Source organism: Canis aureus, chromosome 28, assembly GCF_053574225.1.
Source record: "Canis aureus isolate CA01 chromosome 28, VMU_Caureus_v.1.0, whole genome shotgun sequence".
Taxonomy (NCBI): Eukaryota; Metazoa; Chordata; class Mammalia; order Carnivora; family Canidae; genus Canis; species Canis aureus.
This window is the reverse complement of record NC_135638.1, coordinates 31,014,948-31,032,862: the sequence shown is the minus strand read 5'-3', so window position 1 is coordinate 31,032,862 and position 17,915 is coordinate 31,014,948. Positions and strand designations below refer to the sequence as shown.

Genomic DNA, 17,915 nt, shown 5'->3' with positions numbered 1-17,915 from the left:
GAGCCTGCCTCTCCCTCTCCCTCTGCTACTTACCTGCTTGTGCTCACTCTCTCTCTCTCTCTCTCTGCAAAATAAAATAAAATAAAATAAAATAAAATAAAATAAAATAAAAAGCCCTTTGTTGAATAGATCAGTCTCCAAGCTCCAGTCCTTCCCACTGGACCACTCCTGGCTTCATGCCCCAACCTCAGCAGCCTCCCCACTTTGTACTGAGAAAATCATCCTTGCCCCATCTCCATCTTTTACCTTCAAACATAATCTTCACAAAGGTTAGCAAACAAAAGGCTTTCTGGAACCCAGAAAACCCTACCTGTCCCCCCAAAACTGTGAGATCATAATTCTTTTTCTAAGTCACCCTCCGGGGTAGAATTTGGAATGGAATCCCAGTATTCACATGATGTGAATACTGATGCATCTAAATAAACTCCATGTAACAATAAGTTACAAACTTATTACAGTTAATGGGTTTGTACTACATCAAATCCATACATGTCTTCTCATTAAAGAAAAACATATTACAGGTACCTGTAGAGAATTCCTGATAAATGCCAACTATAAAAGAAGTGCTAACTGTGCAGTTAACAGATGGGATTTTAGAGATAATATATCACTAACATCCCACTAATATGCTTTTTTTCTGCAAATAACACACAATATTTTCCATTAGTCAAGAATGACACACGAGACTACGTCCACAATTACAGTCAGAAGATTGAAGGAAGCCCAAAAGGGTGCCGAATGACCATTCCTTTACTTTCAGGCAGCTTTGTCACTTGACAAACTATAATCAGCTGCTTTCCAGAACATCCCAAAGGTAAGAGTCCCATAGAGTCTTTACATAAGCTCTGTTGTCATTTGAGAAAGAGTCTGGTGCCCTTTCACAGAGAAAGCCTGGCTTCCCTGAGCCCCAGCAATGTTGGCAACCCGTGTTCAAATTCAAAAGATGAGGATGCCTGGGTGGCTCAGTGGTTGAGGATCTGCCTTCAGGTCAGGTCGTGATCCCGGAGTCCCGGGATCCAGTCCCACATCGGGCTCCCCGCAGGGAGCCTTCTTCTTCTCCCTCTGCCTGTGTCTTTGCCTCTCTGTGTCTCTCATGAATAAATAAATAAAATCTTTAAAAAAGAAAATTCAGAAGAGGAACTCCTAAGATTTTGAGCACTCTACTCTCTGCATCAGAAGAATGAGTAGCTGGACAAGACATCACCAGAGATTTAGGTATCAAAAGAGCAAAAATAAAACCATAAGCATTAAATACTAATGACAACTTAATTACTTTCTCTGAGAAGGAGAACCATTTGAGACCATCGGAAAGCAAGTGAGATAATAATTCAGCAAGAGCTTTCATTATGTTAGATTCATTATGTTAGATGCTAAGAGTATCTAGCAGATGTGCCCAACCTCTGCCCATTGTCCTCTAAAGCTAAAATATGCCAGAGCCCTTTACAGGACATCTGGGACTCATTTACAAATGATTACAAATAAACAGATTCCTTTTCTCAACAGTTGGCCTTTGACACTACTTCTAGAACTTCTGTATGACCTACATATCAGATTGCTAGAATTCTAAGGACTCTTGACAACTTAAGTATCACACTGGATAATAAATCGGCAAATTGATTTGCAAAAAATGAAAACCAAACGTAGGACTGGCTGCATATTGAGGAACATTGTGGTCAGTGTCTTTGGCCAACATCAGCCCAACAGTGCAGGACCAGAAGTACACCCCTCTTAGCGCTTGGGAAGATGGAGCTGCATGTGGCTTGGATTCATGGTTCAGATACATCCCCCAGAGATGGGCCTATATCCTGTAGTTAAAGCCTCAAAGGGAAATCCAGGTCCTTTATCAGGAAGAACTGATTGTGGAGCTCAGGCTTTTATTTGGAGTAAGATCTGTGTCTGTTCTGACATGGGTGGTCAGCCTTCATGGAATAGTATCTGAATCTCAGGGGCAAAGGGCTGAGAGCAGAAAAGGCAAAAGGCAGTGTGACCTCAAGTCCTCATGGGGCCTTGGAGCATTCTTGTGGGACCATCCTGACAAGCATAGAGTTAGGTGCATGGGCAGGGCTGAGACTCATGGCATCCAGGCAGTGGCACAGGATGACATCAAGGAAGACCCAGGGTACCAGGCCCACAGCAGCACGAGTAGGGATGCCCCCCCCCCCCTCAGCTTCTCAGGCAGGGAGGCCTGGGTCTTAGATCCCTTAGAGGTGGCCATTTACAGAGACAAAACTAGAAACTACTGTTGCTGCCACCGGGGCAGGTAAAGGAAATTCTTGGGCATGTGAGTTAAGCTCCTTTTGAGAAGAACCACAACTCATATGGAGACATGGTGCTTGGTACAGAGGCGGGAAAGGCATCTTTCTGCTTGGGCTACTGTTAGTGTTTGTGTGGGATCTTAAAGTGTTGTCAGTAGGGACAAAAAAAAAAAATAGCCATGAAGTCTCAGAAGAGGAAAAAGACAAGGCAGGGAGTGTAAAGGAAGGGCGGAAGAAAGTAGGAGTTGAGTGGAGTGAGCATTGCCATCAGTGAAAGCAAGGTTGAGCATCGTTAGCAGAAAAGTCAAAATTGAGGACTACCTTCCCTGACATACAACTCTTAGCTGCCTTGTCTAGGTTTTTAAACCAAATAATAAGAATTCTGTTCTGTTATTGTGACATTTCTCAGCTCCTCCAATGCCAGGCTGACTCCCACCTCCCCTGCACTGGCCCACGTCCCATAAGAGGGAAGATTCACACTTTCCTCTATATTTTCTTTCATGGCCCCTTCTGGACATGAAACAGTCTGATGGGCTGGTTGTTTCCTGATTCCCATAGCAAATCTGTGTTACTTCACACCCACATGATCTTTAACAAAGGTCCTAAAAATTCCGGGGTTTCATTCTCGGGGATGAGTTTGAAGCATGGCATTTCAGTCTCTGTAGCCGGTTGATGAAGAGAGGGTTTCCCTCAAAATTCATCGTGAATTACTTCATGGGTGACCCTCACCTTTTTCTCCTTAGGCCATCTCAATTTTGAGTTTAAAATAAATCTGTGCAGACAGCAATTATATGTGTACCCCTGATTTCTCCCCCCATCTGCATTTATAACACCTTCCATTAGAAAGCCCTGCCTCCAATCATTTCTAGAAGGAGGAAGGCTCTTATTCTATCTGTATCACCCAGCACCTGTCATCTTATTGTGCTTCTATGCCTGTCCCCTTCTGTGAGGGCCACAGTCTGCTGTCTGCCAAGCTGTTGAAGGCCCCACCCACTGCCACGAATGCTGGCGTCATCTCCTGCCACTGCGATTACCCCTTGTGCACATTTTCATTGGTTCTAAACAAACAAAAAAAAGTAATTAGTTCTGTTATATCTTTATTTGTGTTTAATCTAGTTCCAAAGGATTTAAAGTCCAAAAATAAGTACAATGAAACAACATAACAAGTGGAGATTGACTTTATAGAAACATAATAGTAGGAAGATAAAAATAAAGCTATTGGGGGCACCTGGGTGGCTCAGTCAGTTAAGTGTCCAGCTCTTGATTTCAGCTCAGGTCATGACCTCAGGGCCATGAGATTGAGCCCCAGATTGGGCTCCACACTGGGCATGGAGTCTGTTTGAGATTCTCTCTCTCTCTGTCCCTCTGCCCCCCTACTGCTTGAGCACATACACACACTCTCTCTCTCGCTAAAATAAGTTAATTAATTAGTTAATTAAGCATAATTAATTTAAAAAATAAACCTATTGAGGAAATTAGTGCATAAAATATGTGCCATAAAATCATGTACACACACTTGAAGTGACCTTAACATTTGACTCTGAGCTTTCTAGCAGCCATTACAAAAAGGGCATCATTTTTTTAAGATTTTATTTATTTGAGAGAGAGAGAGAGAGAGAGAGCAAGCATGAGCAGAGAAGAGGGGCAGAGAGAGAGAGGGAGAAGCAGACTCCCCACTGAGCATGGAGCCCAATGTAGGGCTCGACCCCATGACCCTACATCCTACATGGGATCATGACCTGAGCTGAAGGCAAATGCTTAACCAACTGAATCACCCAGGTGCCCCAAGCAAAATCTTTTTAATTCTCAGTATCTGAAATCCAAGACAAATGTCTCCTATGGATAGATCTTTATAAACAAGTTTCCCTTTAATTTAATACCCTATTACCTTCATCAGTGTTCTTAGAGTAAACACAAGAATATGCATCAGGTCATTTGTAGTATTCCTTCAAGGTGTATCAATGGCATGTTATATAAACTGAGTTCAGAAAAGTAATTTCAGTGTAGGAAAACAAAAACAATGTGGTTTAGGTTTGGTGCAGAAATAAAAGTGAGAGTATCTAGAAAATAGGCCAATTAAAATCGAACGCATAGACTTCTACAGTCAGCTGTGTGAAGGATGAGGTTGATAGGTTTTTCTAAAAGCTGAGACACCCAAAAAAGTCTGTATGCAATATCAGTACTACTCTGTGATGCAGCAAGATGAGAGTACAAGTGGACACAGGCAAGATTTTCTGCTCCAACATGCAGAAAAATGAGTAATTGAGTCTCAAAGCTCTATTATTTAGAGTGTGAAAACAATCATCTTTGTATGGAACACTTTATGAAACTGGGCAAAAACAAACAAACAAACAAACATAACCCAGACTGAGGCACCTACTGAGCATCCACCTTTAAGCAGGGTAACTACTTACTGAACCCCCCAACATAATTTCCTGAATTGACCCTAACATGATTGACTGGATTTACCTGTTTCATAGGGCTGTTCACTATCAGCCAGTTATAGGTTGAGAAAGTCTAACAAAAACTAGGAGATTTTTGTTTCTCAAGTCCTTCTTTCTGGAAATATTTGCAAAGGATAGTCAGTTGCCAATTAAGGTCACTCTTTGTTCATTGAACTAAAACATGTGATCTGCTTATAATAAAAGGCTAATATTTATTTTCATATCCTCGGGATGGGAATTTTATTGAGTCCTTTTCAATTTGGGTATGTTCAACTGAAAAGTAAACATTTCCTTCTATCCAAACTTTGAAAAAAAATGCAGACCCCTTTCCAAACTCAATTAAAAGAGTCTGTACTTTTTTCAAAAGGGTGCATAATAATTCAAATGTAATATTTTCACATTAAAAATAGTAATAAATCTTATTAGAAGGTGCTAGTAAGATATTGTGGATGAATTTGAGTTTAAGAAAACAAAAGAACTGCCTGGGGCTGTTTATTTATTTATAACAGCTTCAGCAGGCAGGAATGTTTTTTTTTCAGAGAAGACAATGACAGAGTCATGACAATCTACAATTAAACACCTTCTCCTCAATTTCATTTAATTAGTGGCCCAAAGTAAGAGATGTGAGAACTCCTATGTGGAGTTCAACCTTTAATCTATGAACTTGCTGAACTGTCTGAGGAGAAACTATGTCAGCTTTCCATTATTTGGCCTATTTCACCATCTGTCTATCTTTACCATTGCAGAACAAGAGAAATGCCTATTTATTTTTAAGGGCTTAAAATGCCCTGAGACAATGTAAAATAGAAAAGATGGGAATTGACCATCTATGTTTCGTAACTGCAAACTCTTTCATTCTGATATTAATTGTGAAGCCAGATTTCTATTCATCCTACACAACTCTACCATTATCTCATTATCATTTGTTATATGACTAGGAAAGCCAGATATTCAAATTATGAAGCTTTGTTTCCATAATAAGTGATTTCAACATCATTTATGGTTTATGGCTTATGGGTTATGGCTTAGAAGAAAATCACATAATTAAGTTCCACTCCTAAATGTTCAAGCATCGTAGATACAATCCTACTTTTGCCAATAAAGGTATTAGGAGTGGGGTGCCTGGGTGGCTCAGTTGGTGAAGTGTCTGACTCTTGGTTTCAGTTCAGGTTGTGATCTCATGGGTTGTGATATTGAGCCCCATATTGGGCTCTGCACTCGGCAGGGGGTCTGCTTGAGATTCTTTCCCTCTGTCCTCCCCCCACTCCCATGTGTGCTCATTCTCTGTCTCTCTCCCTCTCCTAATAAATAAATCTTCAAAAAACGATATTAGGAGAGAAATTCAGGCCTCTTTCTGAACCCTTAAAGAGGGAAAGTATATCCCAAAAAATCAAAAACAAAGCCACCAAAATAGTCCAAGAAATACTGAAGGTACAGTGACCAAATAGAAAAGAGTATTGTTCTTTAGAAGAGGTGAGTTATAGAACTATAAACATCAAACTAATAGTTTAATGTAGCTATACATGTGTTTCACAGATGAAACAATAATACTGGCCTAAAAAAAAAAAAAAAACAGATGAAACCTGGACACATAATCAACACTTGAGATTTTGCAGTCATTTTAGTTCAAGACCTTCCAGAACTATAACTTTCATTCTTATAGTGTCATTAAGAATCCCTGACAGTATGAAAGAGAAACCAACATTAGCTCTCACTGCCAGAGTTCAGATTGATGTTTAAAACCCAAGACTCTAATACAGTCTTCTCTGATATATCCCAAGTTGAAGAAATAAATGTCAAGAGAGCAGAAGGCCTTTCAACTCGATAGAACACTGTGCTAGAATGAGAATTAAGGGAATTTGATTCTGACATGACCCCATCAAACCCCAAACCTCATTTTGCTGATAGAGATCGGAAGGAAAAACAAAAAGGTTGAATCTACACGTGTATGCCAGTAAAAAATGTACTGCAGGTTTTACAGAGAAAACTGGGTGTATGGGAGTGTATAGGGAACGTGGTAAAATGCCAAATAGAAGTTGGCAAGATTAAATTTGTACTTCCAGCAAGTATTTAAGCAACAACGACTAGGAAAAAAAAACACAGGAAAAGCTCATTATTAGGAAATCTTTTGTTCCTATTAGCAGCATATCTCAACCTGAGCTATTGTATTTGTTAGTGGGAATACACAACAAAAAATACCTGTAACAAGCAAGGTCCTGCCAAGGTCTGCTGTTTCCATGAAGACTTTCTTGTTGGTGATTGTGCAAAAGACAGTCTTCAAAATGAGGTAACATGAAATAACAAAGGATCATGAACTTTATGAATCATTTTGTAAACTGCACCATATTCCTGTTAATGTGCTCTTGGGTCTTTGTTTAAAAACGTTTCAAGAATGTTCTAAAAACTTTCCATTTTGCAATACTGGTAACTCAAGAAAAATAGCAAATTCTCTTATATACAGATTGCTCTTTGGTCCTATTGAGTCCTGAAATCCATGTTGGAGTTGAATAAATAATTTTACAGGGGGTATCTTTTCGGATCTTTCATAGTTACCATGATTCCTAAGTCTTTTACCAAAAGAAATAGTTGCCAAGGTTTGTGGTGGGAAATATACATGTAACACCCAGCAAACTTGACTACACAGCTATAATGGATTAGGCCCTGGAGATCAAAAGATAAGCCCCTGCCCTCAGATGCCTTGGGAGGTAGCTTGGAGACAGACACTAACCATATTTAGTGGCAATTATAAGACAGTGTTGCATGCTTCTTGTAATCAACCCAATCCTGTCTCTTGTGAACAACGGTTAGAGAACAAATGCAGTTAAATAGGGATGTCCTAGAAATGACAGACAGAAATAGACTTAACATGGTTTCCATAAATAAAACTGAGGACATTGAGAGCAAGATGCTGAATCTGGAGTTTCCTAGAAAAAGGGTGAAAATGTGTGCTATAGTCTTTTGTACAACCCCGTTATCAACCAATATTATGTGAGATCCAGAGATTATGTTAAGGGCTTAGACCTACACTCTCCAATGTAGGTTATGTGAAGTGGACATTTGGAATGTGGCTACTGACCAAATTAAGATGTAATTTAAATATAAAATATATACCAGATTTCAAAAACAGTGTGAAAGAAAAAATGTAAATCATCTTGTTAACAATTTGCTTTATGTAGATGACATGTTGAAATGATACTGTTTAGGATATATTGGTTAAATAAAACATATTGTTCAAATTAAGTTCATTTATTTCTTTTTGTTTCTTTAATACAGACACTTAAAATTTATTAATTTAATAGATGGTTCACCTATTATTTTTATTGAACAACACTAGCTAAGACTCTTGAACCAGAGGAAACGGAGTTCAAATCCACATGTTGTTAGTTGTGTGGCCTTGAGCAAGTTACTTAGCCTTTCTAGCCATTTGCCACAAAAGGATACTGTTTGAATGAGTAGGGATACCTAAAAGAATTGTTTAGGATGAAGCTTACCAAATGAGTTGTTCAACATAAGTCTGCAATTTCAGGAACCATTTTCAAAAAAATCTCAACTTTGCAGTGACCTTTTTTTTCACTTTACTACTGGTCTTCACTTTACGAATCCCATGATCTAAGTCAACCCAGGATCTTTACAAAGAAAGTGGCATTTTCCAATGTCATTTGGATTATTGTTTTCTACCTTCACCGTTTGATAAATTTCTACTCAACCTTCATGACCTAGCTTAGATACTTCTCCTGTAACAACTTTCCTGTCCAATGAATTATTCTCAACACAGTTCATCTCGTATTTAACAAGTTTTTATTGAGCGCCTACTATGTGCCATCTCTGCTTTGTAGTCAGCATACAGAGCAGTGAGCAAAGTAGTGTTTTTGCCCCAACAGTGCATACCTTCTTGTGGAAAGGATAGACAATAAACAAAAACATACATAGCATAATCCCAGCTAAGGAAAAGGTTAGGGACAAAATTAAGTTAGTAAAAGAATAGGAAAGGACAGAGTCAGAGTCTAAAACAATGTTTTCGATAGTGTGGCCCAGCACAGCCTTTCTGGAAAGTTAACATTTGAGTGAAAGCATGGGATGACCCACCTGCCACACTCAGCATGTGGACAAATACCAAGAAAGGAGACAGCTCTCTCATTTGGAGAGGTATGAACACAGCAGTGTCCTTGGACACTGGCTGGAAATGTCACTGAAAAGGAACTGAACAATTGTCTAAAGTCTTTATTCTCTGCAGTCTTCTAGAAGAATTAACAGAGAAATCTGTGAAAATGTCTTGCCCTTGAAAAAACTGCCCTGTTGGCTAATCATGAGGACATTTTCCTGGATTTATCAAAAATCAGGGACTGACTAGTGGTGCCTGGGAGGTTCAGTCGATTAAGCATCTTCCTTTGGCTCAGGTCATGATCTCAGGGTCCTGGGTTTGGGCCCCATGTCGGGCTCCCTGCTCAGCGGGGAGTCTGCTTGTCCCTCACCCTCTGGCCCTCCCCATGCTCATTCTCTCTCATGCATGTGCATGCACGTGCACTCTCGTTTTCTATCTGTCTCTCAAATAAATAATTAAGATATAAAATCTTAAAATAAAAAATCAAGGACTGACTAAAGCCTTTGAAGACCCTTGACAAAGCCATGTGCTTACATTAATATATATTTCTTAGTGTTAGAAATGATAATTTTTGTATAATTTAGTTATATTGCTGCCTGAAAAATGAAAGAATTAGCAAACTCAAAAAGCATCATTTAGGAACACATGAAGCATGTTGGGAGCATCATAACATATCAGAATTCCATCATGTTAGAAGAATCTACAACTGGACGGAATATTAGAGACCGTGCTATCAAACATAATCATATATATGAAGCAACTGACTTACCAGACTAACAGTGAGCAACTTTCATATCAGGGTCAACCATGACACCTACTAATATAGTTCAATTTAAGTATTATCAGAAGACCCATCTTACCTCAAAGTAGCCCCATCAGTGTCTGTTAGGATAGTTCAGATATTCCTGCCATTTTTAAGTAAAGTTATTGTGTTTCTAGAAAGTACACATTAAGAAAAAACCTGGGGCACCTGAGTGGCTTAAGCATCCGCCTTCAGCTCAGGTCATTATCCTAGGGTCCTGGGATAGGGTTCCCTGCTCAGCAGGGAGCCTGCTTCTCCCTCTCCCCCTGCCCCTCCCACTGCTTGTGCTCTGTCTCTCTCTGTCTCTTTCTCAAATAAATAAATAAATAAATAAATAAACCCTTTTTTAAAAATTAAATTTAATTAATATATACTGTATTATTTGTTTCAGAAGTAATATGCAGTGATTCATCAGTCCTATATAATACCAAGTGCTTATTACATCATGCGCCCTCCTTAATGCACATCACCCAGTTATCCCATCTCCCCCACCCCCTCTTCTCCAGCGGCCCTCAGTTTGTTTCCTACGGTTAAGAGTCCCTTATGGTTTGCCTCCCTCTCAGTTTTTCTCTTATTTTATTTGTTTTTTTTTCCTTCCTATGACTTTCTTCTTCCTAGTTTATGCCATGTTTGGCTAGACCATACCCTCTAAGCAACTTCCTCAAAAACTATATGTAACAGATGAACTATCTAAATCTTTACATATCTGAAAATGCATTCTATCCTCATTCCTGATGTGGTAGCTTTCCTGAGTATAAAATATGAGATTGAAATAGTTTGCCTCATAATTTTGAAAGCATAGTCCATTATAAGCTGACCTTCCAGAGCTGATGAGGGGAGGTTCAAATTTTTGTTCTTGTTTGTTTTTTTCTGTCTCTCTCTCTATAAATTTTTTGATGTCTTCTTTTAACTATTTTCTGAAACTTTATAAGAGTAAGTCGAGATGATTCTGTTACCTGTTCAGTATTCTGGGATCATTCAGCTCTGGGAATTCCTTTTTTTTTAATTTCTTGAATTCTTTTCTGTCATTCATTTTGGTTTGTTTCTGTTCTCTCTTCTGAAATACCTGTTGGTCAAAATCTACTTTGGGTTGATATTCTAGATCTCTTTCCTTTTCATTCATATTTTTCATCTCTTAGCCTTTATGTTTTACTTCTTAAAAGAAAGAGTGAAGGGATAGAAGCTGGTCTTAGTCTAGAGGACCACCAATGCCAAAACTGCTTCAGGGAAGAAATGCTCATTCTTATGGCTCTGAATTTGAATTTGTTCAATTTGTTTGTAGTAACATGCTTTGGTTTGTTTGGAGGTAAATGACTGACCATCAGGTGTTTTGAATATAGGTCTAAGTGGAGGTGGAAACTTTCTAAACAGATTTTCAATGACCCTCTTGGTTTCAGCCCAATGACTCATTCTTGGCCCCCCAATAAAATTGGTATAACTGAATCCCAAATTCCCCCAAAGTCCTACATATGCTACGATGTAGTTTACTCTTCCTTGCAACACTTCATCTACTTTCTGCCACCCAGAAGTTTCTTAAAATCTCTCCTTCCTTTGCTGCTGATCAACTCCTATTCTTTTTGATTTTGTAATTAATACCTTTAAGACTTTTACAGTAGTTTTAATAGAGGTTTTAAAAGGAGCAAAAATAAATGAAGATGGGCAACCACTCATTTTGGACCAGAATTCTATGACTCATTTTAGAATAAGCCACATTTTGTTTGTCTTGCACATCATGCAATAGATTCTTTTTTATTTACTGCATCTCAAAGAGCATCACTTTGGAGCATGCTAAATCTCCTTGAAAAAAAATGAAAAATAATAAAGAGAAGCTTCCTAAAGGAACTTTTAGAAGAGTAAAGATCATCAGGGTCTGATGAGTAACCAACCTAACCAGAAAGGCCAAAAGAATGGAATTATAAAAATCATGCTCCAGAGTCTAATTGATTTTATTTCCATTTTAATTGATCTATCCAATGACTAAACATTTATTGATTACTTAGTGTTTCAGTGTTCTTTAGGCATTACTATAAATTAATACACACACACACACACACACACACACACTTGTCTTTCAGAGATTTAAGTCTAATAAAGGGCATGATGCCCATTCTTATACCATATGATGACTTACAGTTATAGTAAGGGTTAGAGAATGACCCTTGTGTGAGCCAGAAAATCCTAAAATAATTTATTAACTATTAAGTGGTTATTATATTTGTTCACAACTGTGTAAGAAATTAGCCATGGTTTCCACCAGAAGGATTTATCATCCAGCAGTGAAAGAGATTCATGCATTCTAAGCTTTGGCTTTGGAATTACACAGACCTGAATTTTTATCAAAATTTTCCACCTCTCACTAACTTTGTAAACTTATGGAAGTTTTCTTGCCTCTCTGAGACTCGATTTTCTCTTTTGTTATATGAGTTATAAAACTACAATAAGAGTTCTCTTAACCAACCTCCACTTAACCAACTCTCCAGATTCATGAAGACTCTTCTTTCTCCTTAAGACATATTGACTGTTGCTCAATCACATTGAAAGCACACAGTTTACAGGCTACATGAGATTATGCCTCTCCAGCCAACTCACATCTATGAAGATACAATTATGTTTATTCTTAAATATATCTACACTGATTTTAGTTATTTTAAATACAAGAAGATTAAAAATTTTACTACCAATGAAGGCAAAGAATAAAAGGTAACTTTTAAAAATACTATCAAATTAGTTGGTAAAACAACACAACAATATGGTGTGGAGAATTTGTAAAAATCTAGAAATATTCTATACTCAAAATGTTTTGCAGGTGCAGCTGTATCCTGGACATTTCAGATGTCATAAATAAGGCAATAAGTGTAGTTTATGCAAAAAAAACTAAGGGAGTTTAATCAGTGGACTCATAATCTAAGATAAACCCTTGGTCTTATGTATGACATGTGAATAAAGTGTTATATGTGTAGGAGTAAAATAAAATTTTGTGGACTCATGGGGTGAATTAACTAGAATAGGTACAGCATTTACTATAGTACCTGCACATAGACATTCCATAAGTGATAGGGATTATTGTTGGTAGCTAAGGACAGGTATTATTTTATTGACACAATATTAAGAGTCTACATTGTGCCAGATTCTGAGTGTAAAAAGGTGAGCAAAAAACCCTGGATGCTGCCTTTGTGAATCTTACAGTGTAGAAGGAGAGTGTATATTTGATGGAATCATCACAGGAAGCCATTATCACAGTGTAAGAGTAGGGCTATAAAGGAAGAATACAGTAGGCAATGACAACATACAGCAGAGGACCTGATTTATGTTGAGGGTCACCAGGAAGTATCCTTTGAACTGAATTCTGCAACATGAATCAGACCTAGCCAGACTAATAAAGAGCAGAATTCCAGGCAGAGAAACAGCATGTTCAAATACCCTGAAGTAGAAGAGAACTTGACGTAGTAAAGAAACTGAAGAAGGCCAAGGTAGTTGCTATTCAGAAAAAGAGAGCATGGCATTGAAATATGCTGAAGAGATCAGCAGGACCAAATCTAGCAGTGTTTTGTGGGCCATGATAAGAATTTGGGGCATTAGCATAATGCAGTGCAAATTCAGAGGTTACAATCTACTTTAAGATCAAATTGCATAAAACATCTCCATTCCCTTTGAAATCATGTGTTAGTTACCTTCTGTAGTAAATAAACACCAAAATTTCAGTGGTCTGACACAAACTGAAATTGATTTCTTACTCGGTAATACCCTTATACAGATATTCCTGGCTGGTGGGAAGCTTTCTTCCACATGGTGATTCAGGGACTCAAGTTCCTTCCATCTTATGACTCTGCCGTCCCACCAGACTTCATCAACCCCTGCACAGCTGCATTCAGCTAACATGAGGGAGAGAAGAGCAAGGGGTAGGTACATCTGATGTACATCACTTCTACTGACATTCCATTGATGAGAGCCAGCCAATGAACACATCGGGTAAAGAGAGGAAAACAGATCCACAGCTTCCCAAGGACATCTGCTTTCTGTGGTAGGGGAGGATGACCCAACTCTGCCACAAACCAATAAACATGAATTAACATTTCTGCCAAGTAAGTTTTCCTTTTATCTTAGAAAATCTCCTTTACCCCAATCTAAGTACATTCTCTCAATTTGAGTTAGTGTTCAGTAATTCATGTGGCTATTTTTTTTAATTTATTTTTTATTGGTGTTCAATTTACTAACATACAGAATAACCCCCCGTGCCCGTCACCCATTCACTCCCACCCCCCGCCCTTCTCCCCTTCCACCACCCCTAGTTCGTTTCCCAGAGTTAGCAGTCTTTACGTTCTGTCTCCCTTTCTGATATTTCCCACACATTTCTTCTCCCTTCCCTTATATTCCCTTTCACTATTATTTATATTCCCCAAATGAATGAGAACATATAATGTTTGTCCTTCACCGACTGACTCACTTCACTCAGCATAATACCCTCCAGTTCCATCCACGTTGAAGCAAATGGTGGGTATTTGTCATTTCTAATAGCTGAGTAATATTCCATTGTATACATAAACCACATCTTCTTTATCCACCCATCTTTCATTGGACACCGAGGCTCCTTCCACAGTTTGGCTATCGTGGCCATTGCTGCTATAAACATCGGGGTGCAGGTGTCCCGGCATTTCATTGCATCTGTATCTTTGGGGTAAATCCCCAGCAGTGCAATTGCTGGGTCATAGGGCAGGTCTATTTTTAACTCTTTGAGGAACCTCCACACAGTTTTCCAGAGTGGCTGCACCAGTTCACATTCCCACCAACAGTGTAAGAGGGTTCCCTTTTTTCCACATCCTCTCCAACATTTGTTGTTTCCTGCCTTGTTAATTTTCCCCATTCTCACTGGTGTGAGGTGGTATCTCTCATGTGGCTATTTTAAGAGGCATAACAAATATTAGATTTTTCTTTCACATGCAATGTACCACATAATAAATGTTAATGCATTTGGTCGGCCTACTAGTCTGGAAACATAGTACCTACCATTTTTGCTAGACCACAGATGGGTAGTCTGAATTCTAAATTTCTGATGTTCTACCATTAATGAAAATCTTTACTGCATCCGACCAAACATCACTCCTGGCTATTACCAAATGAGGTTATGGTGTCCTGAGTATGTCTTCCATCTGCTATACCAAGTATACTTTAAAAACTTCCACCAATACTCAGACCCCCCCACATATATACACAACTACAATCCCCTCTTAAAAAAACAAAAGTAAATTTTAAGCCTGTTGTCATGTATCTTTTCCTCTACAAATTTGTTACCCAATTTTGAATAGATAAAAGAAAAACAAAAAGCTGTCTGTAAAATCTTCTTTAGATTCTCTAAACTCAAGCCTTCAAATGAAGAGGTTCAAATCTATAGTTCCTCTCTCAAGTCTAGTTCTTTCTTCAAATAGGTTTTGCTGGGTTTGCATCCTATATTATTCATAGACATATGAATGTTCATAGACTATATGAATATACATTCATAGACATAATGAACTCTAGCATATACCATATGTTCCTTCTGTAGAGTAAGATATGACCCTTGAATATGATGTCAAAAGTACAGGCAACAAAAATAAAAACAGATAAAACTTTTATGGATCAAAGACACTACCGAGTGAAAAGGCAGCATGTAGTGGGATAAAATATTTGCAAATTATATGTCTGATAAAATATTAATATCCAAAATATATGAAGAACTCCTACAACTCAACAACAAAACAAACCAATTGAAAAATAAGCAAAGGACTTGAATAGACATTTTTCCAAGAAGATACATAAATGGCTCATACGTACATGAAAATGTGCTCAACATCATTAACCAATAGGGAAATGCAAATCAAAACCACAAGATACCACTTCACCTCTATTAAGGTATTAAGCAGAATGGTAGTTACCAGAGACTGATGGGAGGGAGAAATGGGGACTTACACTGAATTATCATATGAGTACAGAATTTCAGTTTGGGAAGATAAAAAAGCTCTGGAAATGGATGGTGGTGATAGTTGTACAGCAACGTGAATGTAGTTTTTGCACAGAACTTTTACTTAAAAGTGATTAAAATGGGAAGAAATGAAGGAAGAAAGGAAAGAAGGAGGGAAGGAAGGAAGAATAAAAGGAAGGGAGGAAGGAAAGAAGGAAGGAAGGAAGGAAGGAAGAAAGGAAGGAAGGAAGGAAGGAAGGAAGTTAGTGAAAGAAATATATGATATTTGAGACAAAGCCAGGTGGAAGCCACGGCCCCAAACAGAACTTGACATCCTAAGATGATGTCGTCCCCTTTGCTACAAAGAATTTTCAGTCGGAAGCCCTTGGATCCTTTTGTTAACCAGTAACATGGACTTGTTTTGTTGTTCAAGCTTCCGAGCTGAGCACAGGGCATCTGGAGCGTCCCATAACCACCCACTCACATGCTGAAGCTTGAGTCGGTCTGTAAAAATGGTTAGCTCAGTAGAGTTCATGCCAGTCCTTTATGTTTTTTTATCTCTCTGACCAAAATAGATAAAGAATATATAATATTTAAGTTGAACAATATATGTATTTTTATATATTTGGCAGATATGAAATATATATAAAGGTAAAGGGCATATAATATTTAATTTAACTTAATATTAAGTCTGATCTATATTCTTATTCCCAGCATAGTTATTAAATCCAAGAAGGCAGAAAAGAAGGAGAAGAAAAAACAAAGCCACGGATATCCCAGATGTCAAAGGGAGAGTCACAGTTTGTTTCATACCAGGTAGAAAGAAGTCTGTAAACTGTAGTTGTGTGGTTTGTAGACCGAAGAAGTTTCCATTTTTACTCATTTCTTACTGATGTAAGTCCAACCCAGTTTGTACTCTTCCACAGTGGAATAATACACCTTCCATGCGTGCCTTTTCTGTGAGTTGCCACTGTTTTCCTACTATTATTTTATTTGTGTAATTAACACACTGATTTGTTTTGTCTTGACAGCCTAGGGCAGTAGAACGAAGGGTACACATTTTTAAGTCAAACAAATACACAAACCTTTTGAAAATGAATCATGCTAGATGCCTTTCTTTTCAGATTCTCTTGAAATCAGATAATAGGGATTCTAGGGACCACCCACTCAAGGCCAAAAAAAAAGGTGTTTTTTGTTTTTGTTTTTTGGTTTGTTTTTTTTTTTTTTTTTTTCAAAAAAAAGGTTTTATAGCCAACAATGATCTGCATAAACTTGAATGCCCTTTAAGATCATGTGCTTCACCGTCAGCTAATTTTTCTCAGAATGCCTCTGAGATGAATGTATGTGTGTGCTCGTATTTCAACCAGCCTTAAAGGCTAACAAGATGTGACCCTGAAAAATACATTGACCAGGGTTCTCTGCTGTCAGGTTACGAGAGGGAGGATGTTGGATTGTTCACAAAATGCTTTTGATCTTGGCTGAGAGTACATTGCTAAACCAGCCAGACTTCAGGATTCAGAAAACCTACTCTGTAAAGCCAATCTTAAATTCACAATGGTCTTGATTAAGGACCACTGGGTTAAATTGGGTACATAGAGGCCAAATTTTTTTAAATAAAGAACATTTATTCAGAGTGATGCTGCCAACAGGATTTTTACTCATGTGAAGGTCTCCCTTTTACAACTCTACCCAAGTAAAGTGGCCAAATCCCTGCAGTCCATTTCAGAACCTCACCAGGAATACCAGCATGACTTAATAAGTCTGAATTACAAGATAATTTGTAAATAACACTTCCCTAATTGCCATCAAGAATTTGAAAAAACAAAACAAAATAAAACATACCACTAATGGCCAAGGAAAAACACTGATCACTGGAAATGCAAAAGTTGACACCAACATATTCAAAAGGATACTCTTCAGGAGGGAGATGGCTTGAGTCCTCATTCTGTTCATTCTGTGTGGATTTATACAGGTCAGTTGAGCTTCTTATTCTTCTCTTTTCTCATTTTTTTTTTTTGAAGATGTTATTTTTGAGAGAGTGCAAGAGCTAGAGAGCATGAGCAGGGGGAGGGGCAGAGGGAGAGGGAGAAGCAGACTCCCTACTGAGCAGGGAGCCCAAAGTGGGACTCGATCCCAGGACCCTGAGATCATGACCTGAGCTGAAGGCAGACGCTCAACTGACTGAGCCACCCGGGCGCCTGGTCTCTTTTCTCATTTTTAGGATGAGGGTCATGTGCAAATAATTTCTATATCCTTTCTGGCTCCCAAATTCTAATTTTACATCTCTAAATCATTTAAAGTAATACACTACCTCTACATAAACTACTCTTGCTAAACTGATTCCAATATAACTTTAGTTGACTTGTTTAAGTAGGTT

At 38.3% G+C, this 17,915-nt stretch overlaps 1 long non-coding RNA gene across 1 annotated transcript; it reads left to right on the top strand.

Moving 5' to 3' along the window:
* The first annotated feature begins 406 nt into the window (after positions 1-406).
* Positions 407-16,559, top strand: LOC144300232 (uncharacterized). The gene is made up of 3 exons (XR_013366823.1): positions 407-814; positions 13,358-13,502; positions 16,253-16,559. It is a non-coding gene; the product is annotated as an uncharacterized LOC144300232 (long non-coding RNA).
* Positions 16,560-17,915: the final 1,356 nt, after the last annotated feature.